The 16,623-nt window shown below is 43.7% G+C and overlaps 1 long non-coding RNA gene across 1 annotated transcript in view; it reads right to left on the reverse strand.

The window, feature by feature from the left end:
• Nucleotides 1–16,623, reverse strand: part of LOC115068106 — a 202,369-nt gene that overhangs the window by 185,187 nt on the left and 559 nt on the right. The gene's annotated exons all lie outside the window — the stretch shown is intronic.

Genomic DNA, 16,623 nt, shown 5'->3' on the forward strand with positions numbered 1-16,623 from the left:
TGGCTGCATCACAGCATGGCAGATGGCATTGTGAGGACACAGGCAAAAAGGAGAGACCTAGAAGGCAGGTCAGAAAGCCAGAGGAAGTGGGAAAGGCTGCTCTTTCCAAACAAGTCACTCTAGAGAGAACTAACAGTTCCTTCTGAAGATAGTAGCTACAATGACTTCCCACTAAGCCTCAGTTCTTAAAGGTCCCACCCTTAACATTATACACAGAGTCCCAATCTCCCCATATGTGAATCTTGAGGGACAAGCCACCTATAAACCACATTTATCTGGATTATCTTCTACAGGCATTCTTTGGTTATGTAATGGGTTGGTCCTTAATGGCCCTATATTTTGCTCATACTGCCTGTGGGTTGCTTTGACCAAAGGGATAGAAAGAAACTTGACACAAATAAAGGTGCTAGTGTGTGGAGAGATGGCTCAGTGGGTAAAAGACCTTGATTCATAAGAGTGCCGAGTTCAGATCTCAGCACCAATGTAAAAGGCCAACCAGGCATGGCTGTGTGCATCGTTCCTGTAACACTAGCACTGTGGGATGTGGACAGGAGGATGGCTGGGGCTTGGAAACCGCCAGCTAGTCAAAACACATGAGCTCCAGGTTCAGGGAGAGACCCCGCCTCTAAAGAAGAAGGCAGACAGTGACATAACAGGACAGTCGTCACTCTACTCTGGCCTCTGCACACACATGCACATGATTAACATACTTACACACTTGTGAGCATACATAGAAGATATATACATCAAATAAATTAATTTTTAAAATAAAAATAAAGTGAAATGTTCTGCCATAGGCTCCTGCGTTTGCATACTTAGTCTCTAACTGGTGGTGCTGTTTGGGAAGATTACAGAGGTAGATCCTTGTTGTGGGGGGGTACATAACCTGGGGCATGCTTTGGGGTTTTATAACCTGGCCTCCCTTCCTGTTCTCCATCTCTGCTTCCTGTATACAGATAAAATGAGGTCTGTTTGCTTCCTGGCTGCCAGGTCAGCCTGATGCTCCTGGTTCTGTGCTTTGCCCACAATGATGGACTGTATCCCTCTGGAACTACAAGCCAAAATAGACCTTTTTTCCCCTAAGTTATTTTTTAAAATCAGGGTATTCCATCATAGAAACAGAAAAGGGTAAATGATACAGGTTGTAAACATGATGGCTTTGTTTGTCCTTTCTTCCAATGGACCCCCATCATCACTATAAAAATACTCTGGAGTCAGCCTGCTACAGGGGTATGAGAGTACATGGAGGAGTGGGTCACAATAGCTGAGGCTCCATTAGCCCAGTCAGGCTGCTGAACTTAGAAATGTATGAGCAAGACCAATCAAGATCAGCCATGCCTATCCCTCTAAGAAGAATCACCAGTTGATCAAGAGTTAGCTGTGTTTAAAGCTATTGCATTCCAGGATGGTTTGTTATACAGCAGTAACTAACTGATACAAACCCATGCTATGATTCTCCCTGTCAACTTTATCATGAGGTCCTTCTCTTTGTTTTATAATTTGGAGGAAGAAAAAACAAGCATTATGCTTAGATCACTAATTCAGTACAAGAACAGCCATTCAGAAAGCAAGCATCTTGGCTATTAAAGGACCCAAGTGAGTGACTTTGCTTGCAAAGAACTGACTCTTGCAAATTGTCCTCTGACCACACATTCTAAATAAATAAATAAATAAATTCAATAAAAGAATTACTGTTCTAAGTGTAAGTTATTTCAGGGTTAAGAGAAATAAGTAAGCACTTAGAATAGGAAACACACCATCTCACTGTTATAGAACTTCTTTTAAGTGTGGTTTGGTCAGAGACAGGAGAGCAAAGGAATGTGGCACACTGGCTTGAGTTAACACTGGCTGGGTCTACTCTCCTGTCTAATATCAGATTGAATACTGGTTAAATGATACTCAGGAAAGTCAAGGCTTAATGTACCTGGCTACTCGATGGGACTGTTTGAGTTTAACATGAGTAGAAGGCCCTGTGAGCTCGGTTTAAAAATTACTGTGTGGGGCAGGCAAGATGGCTCAGTGGGTAAAGGCACTTGCTGCCAAGACTGATGACCTGAGTTTAATCCCCAGGTCCTACAAGTAGAAGGAGAGAACTGACTCTTGCAAATTGTCCTCTGACCACATATTCTAAATAAATAAATAAGCAAATAAATAAATAAATAAATTCAATAAAAGAATTACTATTCTAAGTGTAAGTTATTTTAAGGTTATAATTATATGGTACATATTCAGCATGCTATCATCTGATTAATGGACAGGAGGTACACATAAAAATAATACCAAACAGCTGATGCTTTTAAAAGTCTGATATTGAATTCCACTATGTTGGGGAAGATATTGGCAATGAAATCACCTTTCTAATTATTTCTATTTACATTTCCAGAGTGCATGCTGCCAAGGTAGCCATGTCTTGCCCAGTGTGGCTCCATGAAGCTAATAACATGGGGACCTAATGGAGTGTTGTGGGCCAGCCAGATTCTGCATCTCCTCATCCAAGGCACTACAGCTGCTGTTTCTCCATTTTCTTATCCAAACTAACTAGGCATTTCTCTTGTTTTGCCTGCGTCCATCTGACTCTGGGTCTCATGGAGTTCAGACAACTTTCTCCAGCCTTCCAGCCTCCTTCAACGTCTGCCTGTCCATGCATTTAACCAGAAATGAATACAAGCCTGTCTCCTCTGTGGATGCCAGTGGGCAAAGGATTAAAAGGCCTCCTACTCCTGAGGGGCCAGTTGGAATTTTTATAGTCTGTAAATTAAATGCAAATTTCTAGAACAAGTAATTTGCATAGATCTTTTGCACCATCTCGGGGGATCTATTTTCAGTTACCTCATGGGGTAATACTAAAAAGATGGCTAAATTAAAGTACAAATACATGTAATAAAACTTGAGAAGAGCTCTCTCTCACACACACATATACAAGCACAAACACACACAAAACATACATAGACACAAACATACCCAAATAGGCACAAAAACCTAAGCACACATTAACACAAACACATACAAAGATACACAGAAACACATAAACATAAACACATACAACACATACACACATAGACATGCACACAATTACATAAACACAAACACATAAACTCATATATAAATAATCATACAAACATGCACACAAACACATAAACATGTACACAAACACATAAACATACACAAACACACACAAATATACACGTGCTTCTCAGATCTCAGGTGAAATGTGAGGAGAAGGTCTTTCTCCTTATCTTAGTTCCTAACACACCTTTGAGACAGTATGCAAACCATTATAACTGATTGTTTTCAAATGTACACCAACCTCCTCCATGAAAACACAGGATGCTGGAGACAAGGTCATTGCTTTGGACTGTGGTTTCCCACAGTCCAGCACAGTGCTTAGAACACTGCAGACACTCAGTGGATAGCTAAGATATGCTGTGAGGAGCATTTGTGATTAATTGTGGGGCTTCGGTGGAAAAGGACCTTGCAACTGGAAGATTTCCATATGTAATTAAAATGTAAACATTGCTTCTAGAACAGGATTTTCCACCCTTGACACTATGGGATCTGTGACTGAATAATTGTTTGCTAGGTGAGGCTGTTCTGCGTATTGTAGAAAGTCTAGTAATATCCTTGGTCTCTTTCCTTAAAATGTCAATCCCAGATCTGGAGAATGGCTCAGTGGCTAAGAGTGCACACTGCTCTTGCAGAGGACTAAGTTTGGTTCCCAGCACCCAGGTGGGGCATCTCATAACCACCTGAAACTCCAGATTCAAGGAGATCTAACACTCTCTTCTGGCTTCCATGGGCACTGTGCTCACATGCGTGCGTGCACATACACCCCCACACGCATGCATGCAATTAAAAATGAAATAAATCATGCTGGGCATGGTAGTGTACACCTTTAATCCTAGCACTCAGGAGGCAGAGGCAGGCATATATCCTAGAAATCAAGACCAGCCTGGTCTACATAGTAAGTTCCAGGCCTGCTGGGGCTACAGAGAGACCCTGCCTCAAGAAAAGTAAATAAAATCATTCTAAAAAGATGTCAATACCACCATGAACCCTGCCCTAGTTTCATTTATGTTTCTGTGATAAAATACCTTGACAAGAAGCAACTTGAGGGAGAAAGGGTTCATTTTAACTCACGTATCTAGATTGTAGTTCACCATGGTGGGGGTGTCATGGAGGAAGAGACCTCACAGTTCCAGACTGTAGTTCATCATCATGGGGGTGACATGGAAGAAGAGACCTCACAGTTCCAGATTGTAGTTCATCATGGTGGGGGTGACATGGATGAAGAGACCTCACAGTTCCAGACTGTAGTTCATCATCGTGGGGGTGACATGGAGGAAGAGACCTCACAGTTCCAGACTGTAGTTCACCATGGTGGGGGTGTCATGGAGGAAGAGACCTCACAGTTCCAGACTGTAGTTCATCATCGTGGGGATGACATGGAGGAAGAGACCTCACAGCTCTAGACTGTAGGTCACCATGGTGGGGGTGTCATGGAGGAAGAGACTTCACAGCTCTAGACTGTAGGTCACCATGGTGGGGATGCCATGGAGGAAGAGACTTCACAGCTCTAGACTGTAGGTCACCATGGTGGGGATGCCATGGAGGAAGAGACCTCACAGTTCAAGCACAGTCAAGAGTGGGGAAAAATAACTGCATGTACCTACTCTACTGCCTGATTCAATTTCTCCACTCTTTTAAAAATGTTATTATTTTTACTTATGTGTATGTTTTTGGTCTGTGTGAGTGTATTCTACATGTATGTACAAAAGAGGGTGTCAGATCCCTTAGAGTTGGAGTTAAGGTGGTTGTCAGATGCCAGACATGGGTACTGGAATGAAACGAGAGTCCTCTGCAATAGCAGCAGCTGTTCTTAACTGCTGAACCATGTCTCCAGCCATGATTTCTTCACTTTTATACAATTCAGGACCCTATGCTTATGGAATGGTGCTACCAACAGCGGGCTGAGTCTTTTACATCAATTAACATAATTAAGACAATCCCCCACAGACAGGCCCACAGGCCAACCCAATGTAGAGCATCTCCCATTGAGATTCTTCCCAGGTGAGTCTAGATTGTGTCAAGTTGACAATCAGAGCTAACCATCACATTCTCTAATCATCATCAGTCAGAAAACCATAAACATCTCCAAATATTGCAAAAGTCCCCTGGAAGGTGGAGGTGAATTTTTCTCCTCTCCTCTTAGCTGAGACCATCCACGTAGCCATGTCCAGTCCATGGTCTGGAACCCATTCAACCTAAGGTAAGCTAAGAATTGTAGTCCAACACAAAATGGTAAACTTACTTAAAACAGCATGAGCTGAGTTTTGCAACATTTTTATAACTATTGCATAGTTCTCAAGTGTGAACTTTGTGGATGTTAACACTGTGTGGCAAGACAAAAGGTCAAATCCCCCCTTAAAGGGTCATGCTGGAATTGGATGTTATTTGGGAAAACATTGGCTAACGTGACAACATATATGATGGGAACCTTGAGTAGTGGGGATGAAAACCCACAGTGCCCTTTAACTTCTCCTTGGATAGTTTGGAAAATTGCATTCTTGGAACCCTAAACCTCCTTGGGGTCTGAGAGTGTAGTGTTTAGCCTTAGGAATGCCTTCCCTCTTACATAAAATTGTCAGAACATTTTAAGTTGTGTGTGGTATTTATCCCTGAAGCTAGGTTTTAATTTTGTTTTCTCTCTAAGTTACAAAGTTCCTTTCTCTCTATTTAATAACCCCTCAGGTAGCAAAATCTCACAGGGTAACCACTTTCAAGTAGGAAATCAAATGTGCTTGCTTTATGATGGGCCAGATAGAATAATACTAAAATGGGCTATTTTAGTGAAACTTAGTAACTAGTTTTCAAAATAGAGACAATATTGCTCAGCCTTCTGTATTTCCCATTGACCGAGAGGGAAAAATTTATATGAAAATGCTGATAACAACTATGTAAACAGAAAAGCAATCTGCAAACATCACCTGGGTCTTTCTCCAAGAATCCACAGTCCAGTATCAGCCTTTGCAGAGCACAACCACATCACCATGTGTTTTTATTTCCCTCTAGATCTTCAGTTTTGCCTTGTTGAGATGCTGTTTACCCCCAGTGGTCTGTGTGCTGCAATCTTGCTGTCCCCTCCCCGAGTGGTGGTCTTGAGGTGTTGAAACTTTTAAGAAATGGGACCCAAGCTGGGTATGGTGGTGCATGCGGGTGATCCCAGCCCATGGGAGGTGGAATCGGGAGGGAGATGAAGAGATCCAGTCCAGCCTGGATCTTAGCAAGAACCTGTCTCAAAAAGGACTAAGGGCCGTGAGTGGGGCTTAATAACAGACACTTGCCAAGCAAGCAGGAAGCCAATAGTTTTATCATGAGCACTGAAAAAAAAGGTAGGCCCTGACAGACAGAGGGTGGTTAGACCCTGGGAGCTCCATCTTCATAGATGCATCAAGCTGTTCTGGATTTTATCACTCTTGTGGAAACAGATTAGTTCTTTTGAGACAGGTTATTATAAAGCAAAATCACCTCGTGTGCGCAATCCTTCCTGTATGCAAGAGTTTGGGCCCTTTCTGTTTCTTAGGCATGTTGTAGCCTAAACACACACCAGCACCATGCTGTCTGGACTTTCTAGCCACTAGACTCATGAGCCAAATAAGTTTTCTATCTTGATGCATTTCCCAACATCCAGTGTTTTGTTATTGCAACACAGAGCAGATAATACAGTCCCCGGGTGTGAAGTAGGGGACAGTGTTCAGCCCCGCTCTGAGCCTACAGCAGAGCCAAGCAGAGTTCTGGGGCACAGCAGAGTCCACACATGCAGTATGCATGGCCAGCTTCTTTCTGGTGGTTGCCTCTACCTGAGGTGGCATCTGCCCAGCATCCACACCTTCTTCTTGTGATAATATTATAATATTTCCAGTACCCGCATTCAGTCTTAGTAAGACCATCCATTGGCCTGAAGCGTGGCAAAGGAGGAGGAGGGCTAGACCACCTAAGAAAGGCCATTGGGACTCCTCTAAGGATGAATGTTGATCAAAATGATACAGAGAGAAAGTGGCTGGAGCTGATCCATGCCAACCGCTCATGACCCCCTCTTCCTGCCTTCTCTCAGATGTGCTCCCTAAACTTTTTGTTTTAATTTTATATGTATGTGGACATGTTCATGCAGGCGACTACAGCTGTATGCATGCCACAGCATACATATGGAGGCCAGAGGACAACTTTTGGTGTCGATCACCCCCCTTGCTAGAAGCAGAGTCCCTTGTTGTTTGCTACTGGACACACCAGGCTAACTAGCTCATGAGCTGCCAGAGAGTCCCCTGTCTCTGCATTCCATCTATCTACAGCAGAGCTGAGATTGCTACTAGATCCTTCTTTCTGTGGGTCCTGGGGATTTGAACTCAGGTCCTATGCCTGTGTAACAAGTTCGATACCCACTGAGCCATCTCCCTCTTACTCTTTCTAAGAGTTGCTCCATTTGCCCCTTCCTTCCATGAATCCATTCCTGTGTCAGCTCTCTGCACTATCTGCCTTTCAGTTCACTGTGGCTCCCTGGAAGCAAGGATCACTTGCCAGACTACTGCATTCGTAGGATTCAGCCTAAGTACTGTTCCTCTTCTTTAGAATACAGGAGCAGGGCCTGGAGAGATGGCTCAGGGGTTAAGAGCACTGACTCAGGTTCGATTCCCAGCACTCATATGGCAGCTAACAACCATCTGTAACTCCAGTTCCAGGGCCTCTGATGCCCTTTTCTGACCTCCACAGGCATTGCACAACACGGTGCACTTACATACATGTAGGTAATACACTCATACACATAAAATAAAATTAAAATAACAAGTAAAAAACAGAATACAGCATCAGACAAGAGTCTACCTCTTGAATCTCATTCCCAGCTTTGACCTATATTTTTGCATAACAAACACTGAAATAACTTTGAGTTAATTGTCAACTTGACACAATGTAGACTCATCAGGGAAGAGTGAGGGATTGTCTATAATGACTTGGCCTGTGGGGAATTTTCATGATTAAGTTGATTGATGTGGGACAATTCAGTCCACTGTGAATGGCACCATTACCTAGGGAAGGGGTGCTGTACTGTGCGAAGGAGAACTGGAGCTGAGCACTAGCCAGAAGGCGAACATGGTACATTCTCTCTCTACTCTTGACTGTGGATGTGATGTGACTAGCTGGTTGAAATTCCTGCCTTAACTTCCCCACAATGATGGACTGTGAGCTAAAATGATAAGCCAAAATAAATCCCTTTCTCCCCTAAGTGTTTTTTTTTTGTCCAGGCATTTTATTGCAGTAACAGAAATGAAATTAGAACATGTCCCCTAAGTTCTATCTTACAGATTGTACGATGGTGCTAGAGATCTCAGAGACTACCTTTCCACCGTTCACTTCAAAAAGAACACCTAAATACAAGCTTGAAAGAGGAGTGACTCACCCTCCACTTCCTCTGAACACTGAGGGTGGCGGCAGAGTGTTCTGGGACTGATGGGATGGCATCTATGCTTGACGATGCCTACAGGTTAAAATTTAATTAGTTTATTTAATTACTTGAAGGGACTGCAGAGATGACTAAGTCAGTAAAGTGCTTGCCATGCGAGCATGAGGACCTGAGATTCATCCCACATAGAAAGCTGAGTGGCACATGCTTGGGATGAAGAGGAACCCCGGAGGCTCACAGGCTGTCTACCAAATAGGTGAGCCTGGTCCCAGTGAGAGCCCCTGTCTCAAAAAACAAACACAAGCAAAAAGCCAAGGTAGATGGCTTCTACACACACACAGATAACTGTAAAAGATCCAAATTTCCTTACAGGAAGCTTGCAAGCATCACACTTGCTGCTTTTATAGTTTCTGTCTCTGAGAACTGAAAGTGAGACCTGCTTTTCTCAGAGGCAGAGGGGAAGCCTGGGTCACGGAGCTCATGGATTGCTGGAGGGGATGAGCCGAGGCTCATCTGAATAACCAGATTATCTCTGGAGCTTTGTAGTTCAGGGCACTAAATCCTTCAGTATCCGTTTAAGTGTTCTTTTTCTCCTATGACCTTTAAGAGGTAGAAGTTCAATGGGACATATAGACTTAAATAATAGCCCAGGGTAATTTAGAGGGTGTGTGAACATCTGTCTGCTTGCCCTTATTCGTGTGTATGCATGTGTGTGTGCATGTGCATATATATGTGCATGTGTTTGTGTGCCTGTGTGTGCACATGTGTGTGCCTGTGTATGTATGTGTGTGCATATGTATGTGCATACATATGCATGTTCATGCATGCCATAGCATGTGGAGGGGTCAGAGGACTATCCTATGTGTCAGTCCTTGCTTTCTACCTTGTTAAAGACAGGAATTTTTAAATTCAATTTTTGAAAATTTCATACAGTATATTTTGATCATATTTAGCTACCCCTCCTGTGCTGGATAGCTTTAGTGTCAACTTGACACACCTGGGTTGAGGGAGCCTCAATTGGGGAATTGCTTCTATTGGACTGACCTGTGGCCATGTCTGTGGGGCACCTTCTTGATTGTTGAGTCATGTGGGAGGGCCCAGCCCACTGTGGGTGGTGCCACCCCTGGGCAGGTGGGCCTGTGTTGCATAAGAAAGCAGGCTGAGCAGGGGCCAGGGGAGCAAGTCAGTAAGCAGTGTTCCTCCATGGCCTGTGCTCCAGCTCCTGCCTCCAGGTTCCTGCCCTGAGTTCCTAACTTGGGCTCCCTGATGAACTGTGACCTGGGAGATGTAAGCTGAATAAACCCTTTCCTCCCAAGTTCATAATGGTCAGAGTGTTTTGTCACAGCAGTGAAGTAACAAAGTAGGACACCTCCCCTATCTGTACCCTGAACCCCCTTCAGTATTCCCTGCGTAATTTAATGTGTATTATATGTATACGTATATGTATATATGTATATGTATGTATATGTGTATATGTATATGTATATGAAGACTTACCTAGTAAAACCTGTGTCCCCAAATACCCTTTGGTGTGGGTCCATCCACTGAAGCCTGGTCAATCTATCCGGTATCATACCCTTAAGAAAACTGACTTTCCCTCTCCCAGCAGCCACCAGTTGCCAGTAATTCTTCAGCTAGAGCTGGGCTCTCCTCCCCATCTCCCCACTTCCATGTTGGGATTCTGTCTGGCTTGCACTTACATGGGCCTCGTGCATGCCAGACCGGGACCTTTTCATTGTTCACTGCCACATTCCAGGGTAGCAGGCCCATGAATCCAGGGACTCTCCTCCCTCTGCGTCCCATCTCATCAAAGGAGCACCGGGATTACAGATGTGCAAGCCCTCTACCCACTGAGCTATCTCCCCAGCCCCTTGTCCTTGTTCTAATGTCAGTTTCCCCCCAGCTTTCTACAACCTAGGGAGAGATTTCTAGTCCTTCCTCCACAGTGGCGTCTCATTTCAAAAGGTAGTAAGAAAACTGACTGACAGGTGGCTTCTCCCAGCTGCAGCCAGTGTCTGTGACCTTATAGGTCAGACGCTTTCTTTTTCGCAGTTTCTGCAGCTCAAACAGAAGACACTCTCTGGGGTTATCAACATGGTCATGTTCCCAGGCACAACTGTGAAGCCAGCTGCGGCTCAAGAGCCTAGATAACTGTAGTAGTAACAACCACAGGGTCTTCTCTGACCATAATATTGACAAAAGACAGCGCTCAGAGGGATGGAAAGTGCTAGAAGCAGGGATAGTCAAATTGAAGGTTGCCTCTGTGACACGCACGGCCCAACTTCCCAAGGTCTCCTCTCTGTAAGGGGATGGCAGCTGGTGGGGCTAAACCTGTGCATTTGCAGGAGCCAATGTTTGCTCTGGTCCAAACCCATCCTTCTCCATCTGAGGCCAGTCTACAGTGAGCACAGACAGTTCCACTTGCTGATTTAGTCTTGTTAGCTCTGCCTGAGTTTGCCAGAAACCAATCAGACAGCCTAACCCTCCAGCATAGTTTTCTAAAGAAGTCTCTCAGAAAGGAGAAAAAGAAAAACCAAGCCACCCAAACCATATTCCATTCCAGATCCTGGCAGCGTTCTCCAACCTGTCCCCCGCCTGCCAGGCTTGCCTCCTGCTCATCACCCCACTGCCTCTTGCTATGTTGCTCTCGCTTGGCAAGGAACACACAAAGCTTTGGCACACATGCTTCAGCACAAATAGCAGAAAGGCAGACTGATGGAAAGAGAGACGCGAAGGGAAAGGAAGGGAGAGGTGGGGTGTAATCCTGATCTTCCCATTAAAAGAAAAGGAGGCAGGGGATGGGGGAGAGACAGAAAAGTGGAGGGGCAATAGGAGGGAAGGAAGCGAGCTGGGTGGTGGGGGGAGGGGACGATAAAGAAGGGAGAAGAGAGAGGAGGATGGAAGGAGGAAAGAGCAAACCCAAGGTTACAGCACAATTTGCTGTTTTCCCACAGACACTTGGCTTTTGTTATCATTTGAATGTGCAACGTCCTCCTTGCGCTCATGTATTTCAACACTTGGTCCCCATCTGGTGGTGCTCTTTGGGGAAGTTGTGGAACCATTAGGAGGCGGAGCCCTGCTGGAGGATGTGGGCCAAGGGGCTGGGCTTTGAGGTTTTGCAGCCCACCTCCACTTCCTGTTCGCTCTCTCCTCTTGGACTGTCAATGCATGGGACTGGCTGACCTCGAGCACCTACCACCATGCCTTCCCCACCTTGATGGACGTGTATGGAAGTGGGGACAGCCAAGACCACCAACCAGGCAACTCCATAGGGGGAGGGGCAGCAGTTTATTTGAGAGCAAACAGATCGCTGAGCAGGGAGACAGCAACTGAGAAACAGCAGCCAGCAGGGGAAGCCAGATGTCTTTTATAGGTAGTCAGGTGATTGGGTGACTTTCCATGACGTAGGCTGGGCAGTTCAGCTCAGGATTGGTTGGTCTCCCAAGAAGGAGCCGGACTTGCCCAGGGATAAGCTCGAACCCACCCTTTTAGAATATGCGAGCCCCCATTTCACCTGCCATTCTTAGTCTTGCAGGTTAAATTGCAGGCAACATGTATACTGCTTTTTTTCTTCTATTGTACAGTCAGCACTATAAAATTTGTTTTTTTAGTTTTGTAACTTGGTAGCATTTTAGATAAGGCTGTGTTTGTACTTTGTGTAGCATGAAGGAATTGTGTTGAATAAACTTAGAATTAGAATGAAAAAAAAAAAAAAATGCGAGCTATGCTGCCATTTTAGAAGCCTGCCAGGAAACTAACAGACGGTATCCCTGTCAGTCGAAAGAAACTTCTCTCTTAAGTTGCCTTAGTCAGGGTGTTTTATCATAGCACCGGAAAAGTAGCTAAAACAGTTTTGGTCAGGCCTTAAGTACAAACTTGCTTACAGAAGTCAGGGGTGTGGTTTGCTTTTATTTTGAAAGGCATACTTGCTTCATTCCTAGACAAGGCCCTACAGGAAGGGGATGTCCCTTGGCACATTCCCTCTTAAAATAAGTCCCCTTCAAGCCTCAGGACAAGTTTTAATCGAGGTAGCTATCTGCTTGGGCAGCAAAATATAGATCCTGCTTCAGCTGTGCTCTACCCCTTGACCAGTCAAAGGAACTTCAAACCACCCAGCCACCTTCCTATTTTCCCAAGAGTAGCTTCTCCTTTAATAAACAATGACCCAAGGCCTTTGGTGGGAGGGGGGCAGAGCTGCCAATGGGAGATTTAATTGGATGCAATCTGCCCCTTTTAGCATGCAGCGTCAAACAGTTCAAGGAAAAGAATTAATCTTTCCCAGAAAGAATTTCCTCTTTGGTGTTATGAATCTAATCACTTATGAGGCTGAGTTGGCATTTCAGGTTTAGCCAGAGCTCTCTGGAAGCTTCAAGCCATCTGAATAGGATACTTCATTGAATTGGGGGCCTGCAGACTGAAGAGTCAATGAAATGCAAATAGATGCTCTCTGTCACATTCAGACACCCCCACCTTTAAAAGAAGCACTTAAGGCATGAATACATCAGCCTGGGCCTCCTTAGGTACCCTCCTCAGATGCTGCTTTCTCTAAGATGGGTTGTCAGACCTGCCAATCATTTCTGGCACCCCCATTATACTGGGAGACTGGAATTCCTCGGAGGCGGAATTTCATACGCAGCAATGTGTTTGCCTTTGACATTCTCCTAAGCAGGATTTATTGCTTCCAAGACAGATGTGACTTGAATCGATTATGGCTTGTAACTACACTCTTGGAACAGCTTCTGGGTTCTCTGCAAGACGTTTTTTCCCCTCTTTTGGCTCAACTTCTTTCAATGTGTAAGCTGATGTCAGAGTTCCTCATCATAGTCTAATACCGTTAAGATCCCTTTGGTACTAAACTGGGAGAGCTGTGATGCCCACCAAGGCAAACGATGTGATTACTTCTCATGAAGACCTTACGTTCCCAAAAATGCAGATCTACAGAACCATCTCATTAGTATCACAAAATGCAGAGCCAAAAGAAGGCTGCACATACAGATTATATTTACATTTGATTGGCATTTCACTATTGATGAGCTAAGAATAAGAAATTAGTGTATTCATTTGTCTTTGGAAGCAAGCTAAGAAGCAATGTTTAAAAATGCAGGGAAAATTAACTAAAAAATATCCCCTCCAAAATTCAATATTCTCACAAAATAATGTCTTTCTATACGTCTACTACAAAACTCAAAAACACATATTGGGACTGGGGAAACAGTCAGCAGCTCTTGCAGAGGCCCTGAGTTCAGTTCCCAGAACCCATGTCAGACAGCTCACAACTTCCTGTAATGCCAGCTCCAGGAGGACCTCTTCTGACCTCCATGGGCACCACATTTACATGCATAAACCCAATACACACACACACACACACACACACACACATACACACACACATATATATATAATTAAAAATAAAATAATACTTTTTAAAAAGTAAAACTACCAGACAAAATCCCAGCATAGACATGGGGAAATGGGTAAGAAACCCCAACCCTACCCAAGGAAGTATTGGCGACCAATGTCTGCTGGGAGGGGGAGAGTCAGTCTCTTTAAAGCATGAGACTTTTGGTAGGTTGACTAGGCTTCAGTAGATAAACCCACACCTGGAGACACAAATGTGACTCTCTAGGCCTATATATATAGAGAGAGAGTATATGAAAATTTGGTGGGGGAAACTAAAGGGAAATGCAGAAGACAGGGAAAGGGATCTAAATACAATCAGAATACATTTATGAAATGCACAAAAATTCAATTAAGAAAAGAAAAACTACATACCACCTCAATCATCCACAAAATGTTGAGGGTCCTTAGCACCATGTAAAATTAGCAGCATTAAGCAGCAGAAAACTGTTCGGAGACTCTTTGTAACCCCAAGAATTAGGGGACACGATTCTATTTGGTTTCATCAATGATCATAGGATCATGACCACAAGCTTTCGGAAAGTTGGTGGGTTTGGAAGAATGATGGTGGTATTTTTAGACTAAGTACAGCCTAGTTTATCCTTCATAAATCGAAATGATAAAGGATCTTGAGCAAAGCATCTCTGAACATTAGGAGGCCTGAGATGTGTCTCCAGGTACCTTGTGATGAGTCTCCCTATGAAGCAGACCCAACTCACCTTGACTGCAGAGTATAGGACCGCAGTATCCTCCTTTCTTTAATGTAAGTGAGAACGCTCTACTTGCATCGATTTGGCAACCAGAAAGAACCCAACAATAAAATATCACCACACTGTTACAGGATATGGTGGTTACAATGCCAGAGAAGATTTAAGTTGTAAGTGAGTCTGGTATTTGGAAGGAGACAATCTTTCCTTAAGTAGTATGAAACACTATTTGATTGACTTACAGTGATTGCACATATTTCTGAGGTCCGGTGTGATAATTCCATGCATACCATGTGTAAAGGGATCAAATCGTGGTAAATAGCATTTCCAGCTCTGTGAGAAATTATCATTTCTTTATTTCTGAGCATGTTCTGGTTTATTTTTTTTTATATGAAATGAATTAGCCAGGTGTGGTGATACCTGTATTCCCAGCAGTCTGGACATGGAAACGGGAGGCTTGCTGTCAGTTCAAGACCTGCCTGGGCTACACAGTGAGATCCTGTCTCAAAAACACCAAAGAATGTAGTAAGTTGTTATAAACACAAACTCTAGTTACCCCATAGTGCATACATAGTTCCTGTATCATCCTTGACTCTGGGACCCATTTTCTCTCTGAGGTTAAGCATTTTAAAAGTCCAGTGTTCGGCATTAGTAAACTCAGATGAGGAGAAGGGAAGAAAGAAATGGGCTTTTATTCGCTTAGATTTTGCAAACTAGAACATGCACACTGCCCTTGGGGATTCATTTAGACAGTTCCCTGGGCTGCCCTGTCAGCTATAGGATTGGGTCCAGGCGTTGAGCAAAGCTAAGCTTTCAGGAACAATTTGCTCTCTTTATTCAGTAAATTGCTCTAAATTTTCCTTTTTTATTCTGGGTTTTAAAATCAGCTGTTGTGGCTTTAGAAACCTTCTTCCTCTCCCCACTCCCCCCTAGACAGGCTTGGGCAGGAAGGAGAAACTGAATGGCTGCTCACAATAAAGAGGAGATGGAAGAATAAAGAATCAAAATGAAAGGCTTTGCATAACTTGGGGCACCTCAACAGAGGGGCTCAGAGATCCCACAGGGCAGCTTCAACACTGATAGGTGAGGTACACTGAGGCCCTGCCGGCTACAGACTTACTGATACAACATCCAGGTTTCCACATTAATCGAAAAGACTAAAACATGAAACATCAGCCCAGAAGAAACAAAAGCAAAGATACCGCAGTTCACAAATCTCCGATTAGAGAAGATTGTGGGAAACCCCAACCATTCTGAATTCACTGTTGTTCGACAGAAAGCAAGCTCAGGAAGAAAGCTCAGGAACAGGGCCGACTTACACAAGCATCACCAAACCCAGAAACATTTCCTAAACCACTTCCAGATCCCCAAGAGGCAGAAATGATGACAAAGTCTAGTGCAGTTTGCTTTCCCAATGAAAACCATCATGCTCTTAAAACACCTGGTGTTTTCCCATGAACACACTGGAGAGGCCCACCAACAAAGCCAGGGAAGAGAGATTCCTTATAAATATTTAATCAAACAGCATATAAGGAGAGACCTTGAAAAATAACATCTCAACAACAGCATGCACAATGAATAAATGCCTTCTGTAACAAATTCATTGCTAGTATTAAAATAATTGCTGATTCACTTACTGGGTGGTACATCAGATGTACCAAAACACTCATTAACTACTCAGAGATGTAGTTTCTGATAAGTATTTGCTCCATGCCAACACCTTTGCCAGCTTCGATGCCTGCCAAACTTGTATGTAAATAGATGTTTCTCTTTCACAAGGCTAGTGAGAGATCCCTTCCATTTTCAGAATCAACACATACATTATTCTTAAGCTGTATTACTTTGACTTAAAAAACAAACCATTTTAATACCAAATCTTAAGTAAGACCAAATAAAAAATCCAGTCCTGACTGTTTCACAATGTCTCTTTGCTGGTTGTTTTTAACAAAAACAACTTGTGGTTGGTTTGGTAGTTGAACATTCTTGGATAGCTTATACCCAAAACAAAACAAAATGAAAGAAAGCTCTCTCTCTCTCTCTCTCTCTCTCTCTCTCTCTCTCTCTCTC

This window comes from Nannospalax galili, unplaced genomic scaffold (assembly GCF_000622305.1).
Source record: "Nannospalax galili isolate Female #2095 unplaced genomic scaffold, S.galili_v1.0 scaffold1028, whole genome shotgun sequence".
In the NCBI taxonomy this organism is placed as follows: domain Eukaryota; kingdom Metazoa; phylum Chordata; class Mammalia; order Rodentia; family Spalacidae; genus Nannospalax; species Nannospalax galili.